This window comes from Miscanthus floridulus, chromosome 16, assembly GCF_019320115.1.
Source record: "Miscanthus floridulus cultivar M001 chromosome 16, ASM1932011v1, whole genome shotgun sequence".
NCBI classification, from domain to species: Eukaryota; Viridiplantae; Streptophyta; class Magnoliopsida; order Poales; family Poaceae; genus Miscanthus; species Miscanthus floridulus.
The window spans coordinates 17,284,281-17,300,730 of NC_089595.1; positions in this window are offsets into that span (position 1 = coordinate 17,284,281).

Below are 16,450 nucleotides of genomic sequence, written 5' to 3' on the forward strand. Positions count from 1 at the left end.
ACCATGTTGACTAAAGCAACCAAAAATTGATAAGCTTATAACTATACCATGTGTTGCCCACTCTATGCTGTCATATATTGCATTGCATATCGTAATAGGAATGATGATGAATCGATGGATCAACCGGAGGACTTGGGGTTTAACCGAAAAGATGGTGCCATGGTGATTATGTCCTGAAGATGGAATGCTAACTTTTGGTTATATCTTACCCAGGCAAGCCCCGGTGCATAACCCCTATTATTCTGCACTTTAATTTATGCTTGTGCATTAAGTTTTAAGGAGTTGAATGAAACCCACTTGAATATATATATCCTATGAGTCTTACTAGTATGACAGGATCGTGTAGTTTGCTATTCTACAGGACTCCGGTAGAAGTCGAGTGATTGTCTGTCACTCGCGAGAGATAGGAAAGATATTATTATTGCTATTATATTATTGTCACCTAGAAAATATATATCAATGATAATTGGAGACCGGGCGGAATGGTACTTTGGATCTGGACTTGGTCTGGCATTCGAGTGAGGCTCGGGTTGCACTTGTTCCGCCTATGTCGGTTAAGGACCGGCCGTTGCAATGGATGGTAGTCAGGTCACAGACTTATTGTCCTGAACACATACTTGTGTATGGGCGCGGCAGGCTCATTGCTCTATTGTCATGGGTTCTGGCTCTTTCCGGACCAACTGATTGGAGGCGGGGATGGTGGAGGTCTAAGCACCGCACTGAGTCCGAAACTCAGGAGCGGGGGCTTGGAGTCCAAGTTTGGACGGGACCTGGACCCTGTGATAGGAGGGTAGTGGGTTGGTCTTGCTTGTGCTTGGGGTACAAGCGGGGCTTGTGTTTCAGGGTACCCAGCTAGGATACATTGGTTTACGAATCACCAAGTGATTCGGTACGACTTGTCTACAGTCTAGCACCATGGTAAGAACTGGAAGATGAAAGGTGGTAAAATGATTCTGATTGCTTACCACCTGCTTGAAACTAGTACATGTGCTTACATAGAATGGTTAGTTAATGAACTAATGATGACTGCTAATAAAATTGAATATAAGGACACACGTTTAGTAATGCTCCTACAGCTGCAATAAACCCACAAGCCAGATAGCCATGCATATCTTTGGAGTCTTTTATTTCCTCTTGTCGGGTAAGTCTTGCTGAGTACAATTGAGTACTCAGGGTTTTATTTCCCCCTATTGCAGGTGACAGGTGGATGCTAGAGCTAACTCTTGTGTGTGGATACCTCCTCGTGGGCTCAGAGAGGATTCCTTTACGCTGTGATCATAGTTTTGTTTATAACTCTCACTAGATGTTTTTTTATAAATAGAAGTTTTATAATCTGTTGTCATAGCTTATATATCAATGCTTCATCATGTCATGAATAGATATTTATTTCCGCTATAACACTGATCACATGTTTATATTCTGTTGTTAAATCAAATTGTTCAAAACTCTGATGTTGTATTAAAAGTGATGTAAGAAATGGCTTAAGAATGTTATAAGCTTTATTCTCTCATTTGTGATCCTGATGGAAAAATATTGATATTCAGGTTCTCCCTTGGGGTGAGCTCGATGGAACTGCGTAATTTAGTGTCCTCCCTTGGGTACTTGGTGTCTAATGGAAGACGAGTACTCCTGGGAGGCATTAGATTAGGTGATTCTACCATACCTTCCTGTCTAGGACCACCTGCAAGTCCCTGGTCCACAAGTTGGGTCGCAACGGTCCGAGGACCACCAAGGAGCTCCTCGACATCGCCACCAGCCATGCCTCAGGCGAATAGATGGTCGAGCTATCTTCGACCGCTCCAAGGGCAAGGCAAAGTGGGACGATGCCACCGGCGAGGGCGCCTCCAATCATCCCCATAAGAAGAAGAACAAGCAACGGCGCGAGAGCTCGCTCGTAGCCGCTGCCAACCATATGGGGGTCGGAAGCCCACCGAGGGCATCCCCGACAACTTCGAATAGCTGCTCAAAGAACCATGCCCAAACCATGCCTTCCCCGTCAAGCACTTGTACAAGGACTGCACCCTCATGAAGCGGTTCTTGTCCGGTAGTGCCAGTAAAGGAGAGACAAAAAAAGACCCCAAGCCAGCGATGGATGACGCAGACGAGAAGGACGACGATTTCCTGACCCCCGACGGATGCCTCATGATCTTCGGGGGGGGGGCTATGAATCCAAATGTAGGCAAAAGCTGGCGCGTCATGAGGTCTGCATGATCGATCCCGCCATGCCTGCCTTCCTTCGGTGGTCGGAGTCCGCCATCACCTTCGACTAGACCGACCACCCCGACAGCATCCCTCAGCCAGGAAGGTACCCGCTCGTCATCGACTCGATCATCAGCAAGAAGCGGCTTACCAAGGTACTAATGGACGATGGCAGCGGCCTCAACATCCTATACGCCGAGATGCTCGATGCCATGGGCATTGATCGATCGCGCGTCCGACCGACCGTGGCTCCTTTCCACGGCATCATGCCGGGGAAGCAGACCATGTCGCTCGGGCAGATCGATCTACCCATCACCTTTGGGAATCCAACCAACTACAGGATAGAGACCCTAACGTTTGAAGTGGTTAGGTTCCACAGGACCAACCACGCGATCCTCGGGCGGCCATGTTACGCAAAGGTCATGGCCGTCCCCAACTACACCTACCTGAAGCTATAGATGCTAGGCCCGTAAGCGGTCATCATCGTCGGCACTTCTTTCCAATGTGCCTATGAGTGCAAGGTGGAGTGCTATGAGCACGCCGCCGCAATCGTCGCCTCCGCCGAGCTCGTGGCTATCGAAGAGAGGATCACCGAGGAGCCCTCGGACTCCAAGCGGTCGGCTGGGTCCTTTGAGCCTGCTAAAGGTATCAAGTAGATCCCTGTGGACACCAGCAACCCCGACGGCAAGGTGCTCCGGACTGGCACCACGCTTTCCTCCAAATAGGAAAGTGCGCTCGTCGACTTCCTCTCCAATAGTGATATCTTTGCATGGAAACCCTCGGACATGTCAGGCATTCCGAGGGAAGTCACCGAGCATGCCTTGAAGATCAGGCCAGACTCCAAGCTAGTGAAGCAACGACTATACCGCTTTGACGAGGAGAAGCGCAGAGCCATCAGCGAGGAGATTACGTAGCTTTTGGTGGCCGGATTCTTCAAGGAAGTGTATAATCCTGAGTGGTTAGCCAATCCCATTCTTGTAAGGAAAAAGAGTGGGAAATGGAGAATGTGTGTTGATTACATGGGTCTCAACAAAGCATGCCCAAAGGATCCATTTCCTTTGCCGCGCATAGATCAAGTAGTCGACTCGACCTCAGGGTGCGAAACCCTTTGCTTCCTTGATGCGGACTCCGGGTACCATCAGATCACGGTGAAGGAGTCTAACCAGCTTACGACTTCTTTCATCACCCCCTTTGGATCATACTGCTACGTCACGATGCCATTTGGTCTAAAAACGTAGGGGCTACATATCAGCGTTGCATGCTCAAGTGTTTTGGTAACCTCATCGGTCATACCATTGAGGCTTACGTGGATGACATCGTAGTCAAATCCAAACTCATCGATGAGCTTGTAACCGACCTTGAGTTGACCTTCGCGAAACTCTGAGCGAATGGCATCAAACTTAACCATGAAACTCTGAGGGGTATGCTACTTGGGTTCATTGTTTCCGAGCGCGACATCGAAGCCAACCTAGAAAAATCTCGGCCATCACGAGGATGGGCCCGATATAGAACATAAAGGGGGTATAGCGGATCATAGGGTGCCTCACTGCACTCAACCGCTTCATCTCACGCCTCGAGGAATGGGGTCTCCCCCTTTATCGGCTCCTAAAGAAAACCGACCGCTTTGAATGGACGCCCGAGGCCAGGAGGCACTTGACAAGCTCAAGGGGCTCCTGATGAGGGCCCTAATCCTAGTTCCCCCGACTATCAGGGAGCCACTCCTGCTCTACATCATGGCCACCACGCAGGTGGTCAGCGCTACGCTAGTGGTGGAGCGAGAGGAAGAGGGGCATGCCCTCAAAGTACAATGTCCCATGTACTTCATTAGCGAGGTCTTGTCCGACTCCATGACCTGCTACCCCTAGATCCAAAAGTTTGTCTACGCCATCCTCATCACCAAGCGAAAATTGTGCCACTACTTTGGGTCACACCCAGTGACTGTGGCGACATCCTTTCCTCTCGGCAAGGTCGTCTAGAACTAGGATGCGACGGGAAGAATCGCCAAGTGGGCTCTCGAATTGATGGGAAAGGCATCTCGTATGTCCCACGGACCACCATCAAGTCCCAGGCGCTGGCCCACTTCATAGCAGAATGGACCGAGATCCAAAGGCCACCAGCGACCGTCGATCAAGATTACTGGACTATGTATTTCGATGGTTCGCTGATGAAGAAGGGTGCCGGCATTGGGCTAGTCTTCGCCTCGCCCCGTGGGGTGCGCATGAAGTACATGGTCCACCTCCATTTCCTCACGTCAAACAACGTGGCAGAGTATGAGGCTCTTGTTAACAGTCTGCACATTATGATAGAGTTGGGCATCCGATGGCTCGATGTCCGGGGTGACTCCCAGCTAGTCATCGACTAGGTCATGAAGGAATCAAGCTGCCACAACCTCAAGATGACCGCATACTACCAGGAGGTCCACAAGCTAGAGGACAAGTTCGACGGCCTCGAGCTCAACCACATCCCCCGACAACTCAACGAGATGGCCGACAAGCTAGCAAAAATGGCGTCCAACCAAGAGCCAGTCCCGGCCGGCGTCTTTTCCAGCAATCAACACAAACCCTCGGTCCAATACGAAGAGCCAGGGCAGGCTGGTGGCAAGCCACCCATCTTAGACCCAAGGGCTGGGTGATCGCTAGCTTTGCTCGACCCCTTAGCCCATGGCTCGAGGGCTGGGCAACCGACAACCTCTTCTGACCCCTCCGGTCTAGGCTCGGGGGCTGAAGCTAACAACACGCTGCCTACCTAGGCTCAGGAGATGGCCCCCCATCGGCCCCATTCGACCTCGAAGCTATGGAGGTCCATTAAGGTCTGGTGATGGAGATTGACGCTGACCTAGCGGTGGAGCCCGACCCTCCTATAGATTGGAGAACACCTTACCTCGACTACCTCATCCGGGAGGTGTTGCTAGTGGATAAGACAGAAGCTCAATGGCTCACGCGCCACACCAAGTTGTTTGTCATCATCAAGGAAGAGCTCTACAAACGTAGCCATGTCAGGATCCTACAGCGTTGTATCCCGATCAAACAAGGGAAGCAGCTACTAGGCGACATCCATGCTAGGGTTTGTGGGCACCACGCCGCGCTTAGAACCTTGGTCGAGAATGCGTTCTGACAAGGCTTCTACTGGCCGACGGATGTAGCCAATGCTGAGCAAGTTGTACGCACCTACAAAGGGTGCCAGTACTACGCTTGGTAGACCCACCTGCCTGCCTAGGTGCTCTAGACCATCCCCATTACATGGACGTTTGTGGTCTAGGGACTCGATATGGTTAGGCCTCTTAAAAAAGCGCTTGAGGGCTACGTGCACCTACTTGTCGCCATAGACAAGTTCACAAAATGGATAGAGGCTCGACCGATCTCTGTGATCAAATCTGAGCAATCCGTGCTATTTTTCCGTGACATTATCCATCATTTTGGAGTCCCAAACTATCATCACGGACAATGGCACGCTGTTCACTGGGAAGAAGTTCCTCCAGTTCACTGATGAGCATCATATCCGCGTTGATTGGGCTACCATGGGTCACCCCCGTACGAATGGGCAAGTTGAGCGTGCAAACGGTATGGTCCTACAAGGGCTCAAGCCTAGGATCTTTAACCAGCTAAACAAGTTCAGTGGCCGATGGGTCACGGAGCTCCCTGTAGTGCTCTGGAGCCTAAGGACAACCCCTAGTTGGGCCACTGGCTACACTGCCTTCTTCATGGTCTATGGCTCCGAGGCCATCCTCTGAACCAACCTCGAGTATGGGGCGCCAAGGGTCAGGGCATACAACGAGTAGGGAGCCAAGGCGTCCCTTGAAGATGCCATGGATCAGCTCGATGAAGCACGTGACATAGCCCTCCTCTGCTCGGCTAAGTACCAGCAAGCATTGTGTTGGTACCACAACTGTCGCGTGCGGGGTCGGGCCTTCAATGTTTGAGACCTGGTACTCTGCCTCGTCCAGAGCAACAAGGATCGCCACAAGCTATCGCCGCCATGGGAAGGACCGTACGTCATCGCGAAAGTGCTCCGACCGGGCACGTACAAGCTCAAAACCATCGACGGCGAAATCTTCACCAACATATGGAACATTGAGCAGCTACGTCGCTTTTACCCTTAGCTCTTTTTCGAGTCGTTGACGTACTTATGTAAAAACACGTTTCTAAAATAAAAAGCACTCTTCCCTATCAGTTTTAATTCGCTTCCCTGTTTCTTAGTGACACCCGACCCCTGCAAATGGCTAGGGGTCGGTCCTCACATGGGTATACTCTCACTCAGAAACTCACATCTGACCCCTTCCTACGTTAAGGCCTGAAAAGTAAGAGTCATGGAAACGAACTTTGAGTAAAACCGGGCGGACAGCTAAAAGACCTACACCCCAGCGGCTACGACGCTTTTGCTCCCCGGCGTAATCAAAGTTTTTTTCACCGACTCGAGCTAAATAGAACCAATGATGGAATGGGTCGGATCACACCTACTCGCTTTACATTCGAGATAAAAACTTTTTCACCACAAGTTCGCATCATACTCCTTTTCATGATTAGATAAGGACAAACATTCAAAACAAAAATACTTGTTCATTACAAAATTATTGGCTCCATGGCCTGAATTCACCTAACTAACTAGCACCTCCGAGGGAGTACTATGTCTTCAATCTTGTCTGCCAGGTTCTACGAAAGGGAAGCCACTACCGATTCCATCTCCTCTAGCTCGCGGGCTTCATAACTGGGCGCGTAGCCATGGCTCATCGCCTCCAGATCGATGTTGTCCCCATAATGAGACTGAGCAATCACAAAGGACTGATTGACAACGACGCGGAGGGCATTCCTCTCGAGCTAGCGCACCCAGGCCATGATCTCGATGGCACAAGCCACGAGCGAGCTGGTCTCCTCCGACTGCACCACTTGAAGGTCGCTGCAGACCACTCTGAGGGTGGCGCTCATCACTCTCCACCTAAAGATTTCTCCTCACCTCGACAAGATCCATAGCCAGCCCCATAGAAATGCTCTCGGCCTCTAGCTTCTGGGTCGCCTCCCTTTCGAGCTCGACCTGGAGGGAGCCGACCTTCTGCTGCGCATTATTGCGCTCTTGGCAGGCCTAGTCGTGCTCTCAGAAAGCCTAATTGCGCTCCTCACGAGCCATGCCACGCTTTGAGCAGAGCTTCTCTGTGGTTTGGATCAACTCATCCTGCTCCTTGCGTAGCCACTCGATCGTTGCAGTATCTTGGCTCGCCTTCTTGTCCAAGGCCATGAGCTTCTCCTTGGCCCCCAGCTTTAGCTCCCTCTCCCCCTCAACCTCGCCTAGGAGGTTGAGGATCCGTTGGTGGGTCTCGGCATCCTTTTGGAGCAGCTCATCCCGCTCTTTCCTCACCCTGGTGGCTTCTTCATCATCCTTCCACAACCTCACCGTTAGGATGTCGAATGCTTGATCGGCCTGGTTAGCATCCCAATAGGCCTCCACCACCCTCTGCTGGGCCACAGCGAGCTACGCTGTCACCTCCCTACGCAACCGCGCCTCCTCAATGAGGCGGTCCTAGGCTTCCTTCTGGTGACGGAGGAACTAGGATTTGCCCCAGCTATGAGCTATGAGGGACTACAGGGAAACGATGGTCAGAAAACAAAAAATATATAAAGGAAGAAGAAGATAAGAAGCAAGACCGAGCAATACCCGCCCAGAGGCAACGATAATGTGGTGCAGTGTGCCTGTGGTGTTTTCTAGGGCCTCAAGCATGATCGTGACCCCCAAGTCGAGACTCTCCCGCTCCATGCTCTCCAAGGCGTCGTCTAGAGTGAAGGACGTCGACGCCGGATCCTACGGATCCATCCACTAAAGCAGGGGCGAGCCCCGTGCAAGCGAGCTGCTACCCGCCGAGGTTAGGGTCAGCGACAACTCCCCATCGGCCCCAAGCACCGCCAATCCCTCTCGGTGAGATGCCTCCACCGGAACATCCCCTCCGGTGGTGGAAGAGGTCAGCGGTGCAGATGCGAGCCTCTCCCCTAGCACCGCGACTCACGGGGATCCCTGGACCGCGCTCCCTCCATCTGACCCACGTCGGGCGCCACCGCTTGGGCTGCCAATGGCATGGGTCTGGCAGATACCTCAGCCGACACTGTAGTCGCGCCCGCTGTGACCCATTCGTCACGGTCGCCGCCACCTCTAACTGCGATGGCGGAGTCAACTGGCTGCGCCGCCCCTATCATGGTCGATACCACCAGCGCGGTTGGTAGCCCAGTCCGCCCCATCGTCGCCAGCGATACTACGGCCATCATCGGTAGCTCCACGATAGCCAAAGGTGCCCCTTGTGCGCCCGTGTCCGCCAGTCCTGCCAAGGGCACCGGTGATGCCTCAGGCGGCGCCTGACTGGTCAGCAACACGGCCACACCGGCGCTGCTCCCACCCGATCCAGGCGTGACACCAGCCGATGACCGCCGCCCTGATTGGAGGGCGAGGCTCTTCTTTGGTGTAGCGGCAAAGGATTCCGTTGCTTGCCGACCATGCAAGGGGCAAAAATCATAAATTACAATGAAATTTGACAAAAACTGGAAAAACAGAGGAATTGATAACTCACCTCAGCAACATCAGGCAGCAGACATGTTTGGGGGATGAATCCCCTGTCTCATCAGAGCAAGGCCATTTTGAGCCCGCCCCCTGCTCCTAGGCAGAGGGGCTTGCCCATGACGGCTCCTAGGAACATTGGTGGAACGCCTTGCTCCCCTTGGCTCTTGGGGCACGATGGTGGAGCCGCCTGCTTCCACCGGCTCCTGTGGCTCGATGGCAGAGCTGCCCGCCTCTATTGACTCTAGGGGTGGGCCGGTAGTGCATCCCGTTTCCACCGGCTCCCTAGACGTGCCCTCCCCTTTGTGGAATGGGAAGGGCCCCATTGCCTGTGAGGACAAACCGATACCTATCAGCGCATCCTCGTTCTCCAAGCTGTCCCACCCGACACCATCGGCCAACTCCATCACCTCATCATCGTCGTCATCATCATTGTCATCGGTGTCCTCCCCTCGCCCCCGTGCCCGCTACCTCCTTTGCTGCTTCTTCTTCTTGTCCTCCTTCGCCTTCTTCCGTCATTCGGCCATGGTAGTGGTGCTGGGTGATCCATGAGGATGAGGTCCCTCAGCTGGTCCTGCCCCTCTCAAAAGTTAGTCTTGCGGGGTCAGGAAATCAATTGGAAAAGAGGCCCGAGAAAGGGAAACTTACAAAGATGATGTAACCTGGTTCCAGCCGCATCAAGGGATGCCCCAGCATCGGGTAAATGTAGTCGAGGGCGGCGCTCGTGTCGTCCCGCAGAGGCTCCTTTGCCTCCTTGATGCATTGTGCGATCTCAGAGTTGGGGAGCGCTCCCTAGACGAGAGCCGTCCCGTTGCGCGACGCCTCGGGCACCATCGCGTATAGCGGGAGCGTGCGCGTCATCAACGACGCCACCCTCCTCGTGTGGTAGGCCCCAATGACGCTTGACCCTTCAGGTCGTTCTTCTTTAGGATGTGGATGGTGGCAATATGGTCCTGGATTTTCTTCTTGTCCTTCTCCGGGACACCCACTTCCTCCATGGCTCTAGGGCCTCCTCGATTAGGCACTCGGTAAACTCCGACAGAGGGGCAGAAGCGTTGTTCTTGAGGTAGAACTACTACGAGTGCCACCCCTTGTTGGACATCAAGAGCCGCATCGATGGGCACTCGCCGACCTAGTTGTTCCAAAGCTGAATGCCAGCGCACCCCATCGGCATGTGCAGATCTGACTTGCCACCCTTCTCCCTCTTCTTCTAGAGGTTGACGGTGAAGAAATACCTCCATAGATCAAAGTGAGCGCTGATCCCCAGGAATCCTTCGCACAACACGATGAACGACGCCACGTGCTGGATCCTGTTGGGCTTGAGGTGTTGTAGCTTGATCTAGTAGTAGTGTAGCAGCCCTTGAAGGAATTTGTGGGTGGGGGTCAGAAGCCCGCGCTCATGGAAGTGGGCGAACGACACCACATAGTCGTAGGGTGGTGACAGCACGTCCTTGTTGCCCAGTAGCAACCACTCCTGAGCCGTGGTCCGCGCACGGAGGAGGCCATGATGGATGAGGCCCTCCATGCGTGTGAAGGTGATGTTAGAGCGGCACCATGGATCCATTGAAAGCAGGGGCAGATGAATGCGAGCTCGGTGATGACGAAGAAGCGAAGGCAGGAAACCCTAGCTTGATGGCAGCAGAGATGCGAAGGCAGAAAACCCTAGCTTGATGGCGGCGGAGATGCGATGGCAGGAAACCTAAGTGATTGGCGGCGACGGCGTGGCTGCGGAGGTAAGGATGCAGGCATGCGTATGACACAGGGGGGCTAACCCTTTGGTTTTATAGGGGCGACGGGTGCAAGGAAACCAACCGCCCACCTAGAACTCTGCGCCCACCATGACCTGTCACCATGTCTCATCGCGGGGCGTGTGCACGTAATTTTCTGGCCGTTCCTCGCAAAATGCGCCGAATGTTTCGCCTCCCTGAACGGGCCATGACCCATCACAGGTAAGGGGGATACGGAGCTAAAAACGCTCCTATGGCCTATCTAGGCCCAGTAGTTCGAAGGTTGACCCCACAATGGGTTCAACAACCGCTCCGGGCACCTTTAGAGTGAGGGGTGGAAAGGGATGGGCCCGCTAGTGGCCAGCACCCAGGCGCACGAGCACTGTGGGCATCCCAGCCTGCATTCGAGTCTTGGCTAGACACAATCCATGGTTTTCCCTCAAAGAAAGGCAGAGCCCTCGAGACCGGTTGAATGGACACGAGAACTATATGGATTGACCGCTGAGAATCTAGAGTCGGTTACCAGCTGACCCAAGCCGGACCCCCATGAATGGGATGACGGGGCCACACTCGGACTAACCCATTAATAGTTCACCGAGCACCATGATTCATCCATAGAGGAAAATCATGGCATGGCTCTGCCCCTCTGTTTTTATCAGAAAAAATGCTTGAGGGAAGACGGTCATATAGACGAGCTGACCCTTGATCGAACCCTAGCTACATGCGGGGGCTCGAGGAAAGTTAGACTCGCAAGGAGACCGAATGCGTGGTCAGAGAATGACAAAAGGTCGGTCAGACCCCCGTAGGGGTCGAAATCAGGAAAGACCTTTTCTGACCCATCGAATCTCACAGCTATACCCCCGAGAGGTCCGATCATGATGAAAGGGAAACACCGTCCCTAGGACACGCCGTGGGCGACAAAAGAAGGCCAAGGCCCTCAGAGTCCTCCCATTCGAAAAAGCCTCTGAAGGAGTATTCTACTCCTCCGCGGGCTCGGGGGCTACTGTCGAAGACCAATAGTAGGGTACCCGAAGGGGAGGAGCTAATGGTCATCAACATTGATTCACCCAAGCTGTCAAGTGCATGACTATAGCTCCAACCGACCCCCAGATGTGTGAGTTCTGCCTTGCCCGATCGCTGGGGCACGAGCTCCACCTCGCTTGACCTCTGGGTCGGAGTCCTCACCTCATCCGACCACTGGGGGCAGGCTCCGCCTTGCCCGACCTCTGTGTCGGGAGCTCTTTCTCGCCCGGCCTCTGGATCGGGGCTCTGCCTCACCCAATTCCTAGGTCGGGGGCTCTGCCTCACCCGGCCTCTAGGTCGGGAGCTCCGTCTCACCCGACCCCTTAGGCGTGGCTCCCGACGGAAGCCCATACTGCTGCCAACCACTCTGGGCCAGAAAGTACAACCCAAAGGTCAAAATTCTGGCACCGTGCAGGGAGCGTGCACATCTCATCATGACCCATGCCCATGATATGTCACTCTAGGGAACTCACACCACCAACAGTGACAGACACGTGGTCACTATGTTGCCTACTCCCTGTACGGTCGTTGACTAGAACGTTGGTCCGATGTGTCGCCTGTCGGGACAGGATGGGACGCCACGACCCGCTGACAACGCTAGGGTGCGGTATCAGCAGTGATCAGGTGCCCAGTGTGGAGCCGTCCTTGTCACCATCTACGGTGCCGGCGAGACCCGCATAAAGGGGAAGAAAGGCCCAGTGGTCCTAGAGGCCTTCTTCCGCTTGACTTTGACCCTCTATCTCCCTCTTTCCTCCTCTATAATCTGCTCATCCCCTAGGACTATAAAAGGGGAAGCAGGATGCCCCATGAAGGCAACGACTCTGCACGCCAAAAAAGACGGCTGCATACGACATCCTAGCGAAGCATAGACACACACACCGGAGACTTGGGATCCTGACCCTCTCTCGCCCATTTGTAACCCCTACTGCAAACTTCAAGTGCTAGTAATACGAGCAGCAGCGATGAACTGGACATAGGGATTTTCTGTCCGAACCAATATAAACCTCGTGTCCTATAAGCACACCATCCGAGCCAGACACGCAATCCTAAAAATTCACTAGTCGGTAACTCGAAACATCGACAGATCTCGAGCTCTAGGTCCCTACCCTCCTTTATATAGGCAGAGGGGGTAGGGTTACAATAAGGGTGATTGGTTTTATAGATTGGATTCCTAGTTTGTTACATGGAATACGCAATAGATTGATCCTAGCTATCATCCAAATACGCCTATCTTGGATCCTGGCGGCATGCCTTGGTCATCCCGTTGATCGACTGCTCTAGCCCTCGTGGGCCTCCTCCTTGATGGCTCCTGGGCCGATAGCGTGGACATGTAGTCCCTCCGTATCGCAAATAGCGGTCGTTCTGGCCACGGACGGATCTGAGCGATTAGAAGTCGTTCTGGCCTCCAACGCAAAGTTTGGATGATGCTGCCCCTTGCGCTTCGTATCCCTCGCCGCGCGTTAAGAGCTCGCGCTTCGCATCCCGCGCCACGCATTAAGAGCCCGATCGATCCCTTGGCTTCCCTCGTGGCGTCAATAGGCCAACCGCTCGCCGCTAAGAACACGCGCGGCTGTCGCCACCGCACACCATCTCCACCTCATGCCGCACGCCACTCACTGTTCGCGTGCTCACCGTTTGCGTGCTCACCGTTCGCCGCATGCCACGTCGATGGATGCCTCGCTGTCCTCGGAGATGGAGACGATGGTGCCGGACTCCATCACGTCGGAGTCACAGGAGGCAGCGAAGGTCGTCACATCGGCGATGCTGGAGCTCTCGCCGGAGTCGAAGATGGAGTTGGTGCCGGACTCCAAGATGGAGGTCGCGCCGGACTTGGAGGAGGTCACCGTGGATGATGTCGGGCTAGACTCGGAGAAGGTCGCTGTGGAGGACGTCGTCGAGGCACCGGACTCCGTCGACCCACTGCTGTCCGTCAAGGGACTGGACTCCGTGGTCTCGCAGAACTCTGTGGAGATGGTGCCAGATTCCTTGCTGCCGGTATAGGCTCGTTGAGATTGAAGGGGTGATTGCCATCGTCATCTTCCTCCATACGAACGTTCAGATCAAAGCCATGGAGGATATGAGCCATTGCGCCATACGGATTGCTGTGGAAGGAGTTGGTAAAAAGAGAAGAAGCTAAGCCATGGCTAGATGAACAAGCAAGGCAAGGCAGTAGTACTCCAGGCAGTCGAACCGATGCCGGCGTTTTAATACTGCAGGCAGCCGAACCGTTCAACCTGATGAGCGCTGAGCGCCAAACGAACAAAAAAACACGCCCAGGCGAAACAAAGAGTGAACGAAAAAGTCTACACACGCGGCAACTGAAAAAATTCACGCGGCATAGCGCGCAACCAGCGTGCATACGAGAGCAAGCAGCGAGCGTGCACAGCGCCATGCAAATTCCCGCGAGCGCCCAAAAAAATAGTGCGGCCAAGGGATTCGAACACTGGACCTCCAGCCTCGGTCCACAGATCGCTTACCACTCGGACTATGAGGAATTGTTGTATAGGAGACACCCGCAGTCCTATTTAATAAGGGCAAAGAAGGAAAACTCCCCCCTAATTAATCACTCTTTGGCACTCCTTGGTAAGCGTAATTCTATCCTAAACGACTTCTAATTGCGAGGAAGTATATATCTGACAATAGCCTCTGTAGGATTTAATGACAAGCACTACTACAGAATGGACTTGTTGTCCCGGGCGGTAATGGCCTTTAGTCCCGGTTACCGCGCCAGGACAATGATCCCGGGACTAAAGGTGGAACCTTCAGTCCCGGATCATCGAGCCAAGACTAAAGAGGGACCTTTAGTCCCGGTTGGTGTTACCAACCGGGACTAAAGGCCCTCCAGCCGAGCAACCCTGGCCGCACCCTTTAGTCCCGGTTGGTAACCCCAACCGGGACTAAAGGTTCCTTTTCTTTTTCTTTTTTTTTGGTTAATTTGTTTTCAGTTCAGTTACACATATTTGTTTAATATATAATATGTTTTATGTATGTATTCTACGCTGCTAATATAAATACACGCACGCATATAATTACATCTAATTCTCATCTCGAGCATTATTATATTCGAATAAAGTATGAAACTATATATATTATAGATATATATGTATATATACAACACTTTCATAATCTTGTTCTCGAAAATAACGATATCAATAAACATTTAATTTACATCATTTGTTCGTTAGATCAAAGTAGAACTCGCCATTGGGATTTAGCACTTTTTCTAGAAGATATCCTGCTATTGACTCTTGAACTGCTTTCAGATGGTCTTTTTGCATGACCCTTCGTTTCAACCATTCAGTCTTGCATTTGAAATAAAAGGAAAAGTATTAATACATATATATATATATTCATTTAAAAATAAATAAAAAATTGATATATACGTACTCTGAGGACATCTTCAGGAGTTCTTCTTATGTATGCAGTGATAAATTCACAAACGTAGTATCCACACAAGTTATTACCTGGTTCCTACCGCAAACATCACTGTACGAGAAGAAGATTATTCTCATCATCTCACACGTAAATTGAAGTACGATATAGTAATTAAACATGTGGGGAAGTATATATAGTACAACTTACTGGTATTTCAACTACATTAAGTGGTGCCTTGCAATCCTTGCGGTGTTGCTGAATAAACTCTTTACAAACCCTGTGCGACCAATAATGTACGATCGTTAATAAATTATGGCAAAGTCTATTCAATAATAGTTGTGCGCGAGAGATCGAAATTACCCCTGGATAATGTCTATCATATCTTGGTATAGTGCTCGCTCTTTTCTCAATGAGTCCAAGATTACTAACTGACTTGAGTTTAACTCAATGACAATGAGTATCCAGTGAAACCTGCATTGGTTTATACACACACGTACATGCATATAAGTTGTATTGATATTACATAAAATGTGTAGACTACATTATTATTAACACTTACTCAAAGTTGTACGGGAAAAGTATTGTTGTCTTGTCGTGCTGCTTCATGAAGAACTTCATGATATTCGTCTGTGCTTCAGATACCCAGTGGTCCTTGACAATAATATCGGTTTTGAATACGATATAAGGATCAATGAAGCCAACACTGGTGTCTTGTATTCTTTGGAGCTCTGACATCTGGAATCTGTATATAAATATAAGTTACATGTGAGGATAATTATATACATGTACGCATGGAAGTGAGTTTATTAAATAAAAGTAAGAATCACTTACAAACAAAAGGAGCTAATGATTGATTTATCCAGAGCGTCCAAGTGGAATAGTTGATGCAATTCTTCGAAACTAATATGTAAGATGTCATCTCCACGGAAGTAATGATGGTCTCTAAATCTGACAAAGATCCACTGCTCACCCCTGCCACACGCCTGCATGTAACACTTGTTGAGCAAGTACATTTGCGTACCCAATTCATTCAGAGCCGCAGGGTTGTACAGACTTTTGCCAAATTTATAAGTCTTCCAGGTATCAACTTCCAGGTTCTAGATTGGAGCTTTGCCCGTCACTTGATCCAAGGTTAAACCAGTTTGTTCAAAAAAATCATTAAGATCTTGAACCGACACTTCTCTAGAGTTGTCTGGTCGATAGACTTCTATGTTGGAACCATATTGATTAGCAACAACAAGATTTTGCATTGGTTGCTTCTATTGTCCGAGCTATGGGACATCCTTCCCTGATGCTCTTTTTCTTTTCTTATGTGCATCATGTGACTTCACGAGGGAGCGGTCATAGTCTGATAGCGGCGGTGGCTTACGAACTTCAAGCATCTTTTTCTTGTGAGATTCGACCTTCTGCCTCAGCTGATCTCATGGTATGTAAAAGTACGACTTCTCCTTAAGCTTCGCTTGTCTCTGCTTTTGGATATCTATAAAAAAATCTTTCACTTTTTTGCCTTCTTCAGCTGCTATTTGCTCATCAGTCTTTTCAGGAAGTATTTCTTGAGAAATAACTCTTTTTCTCGGGGTCTTCTTTACCGC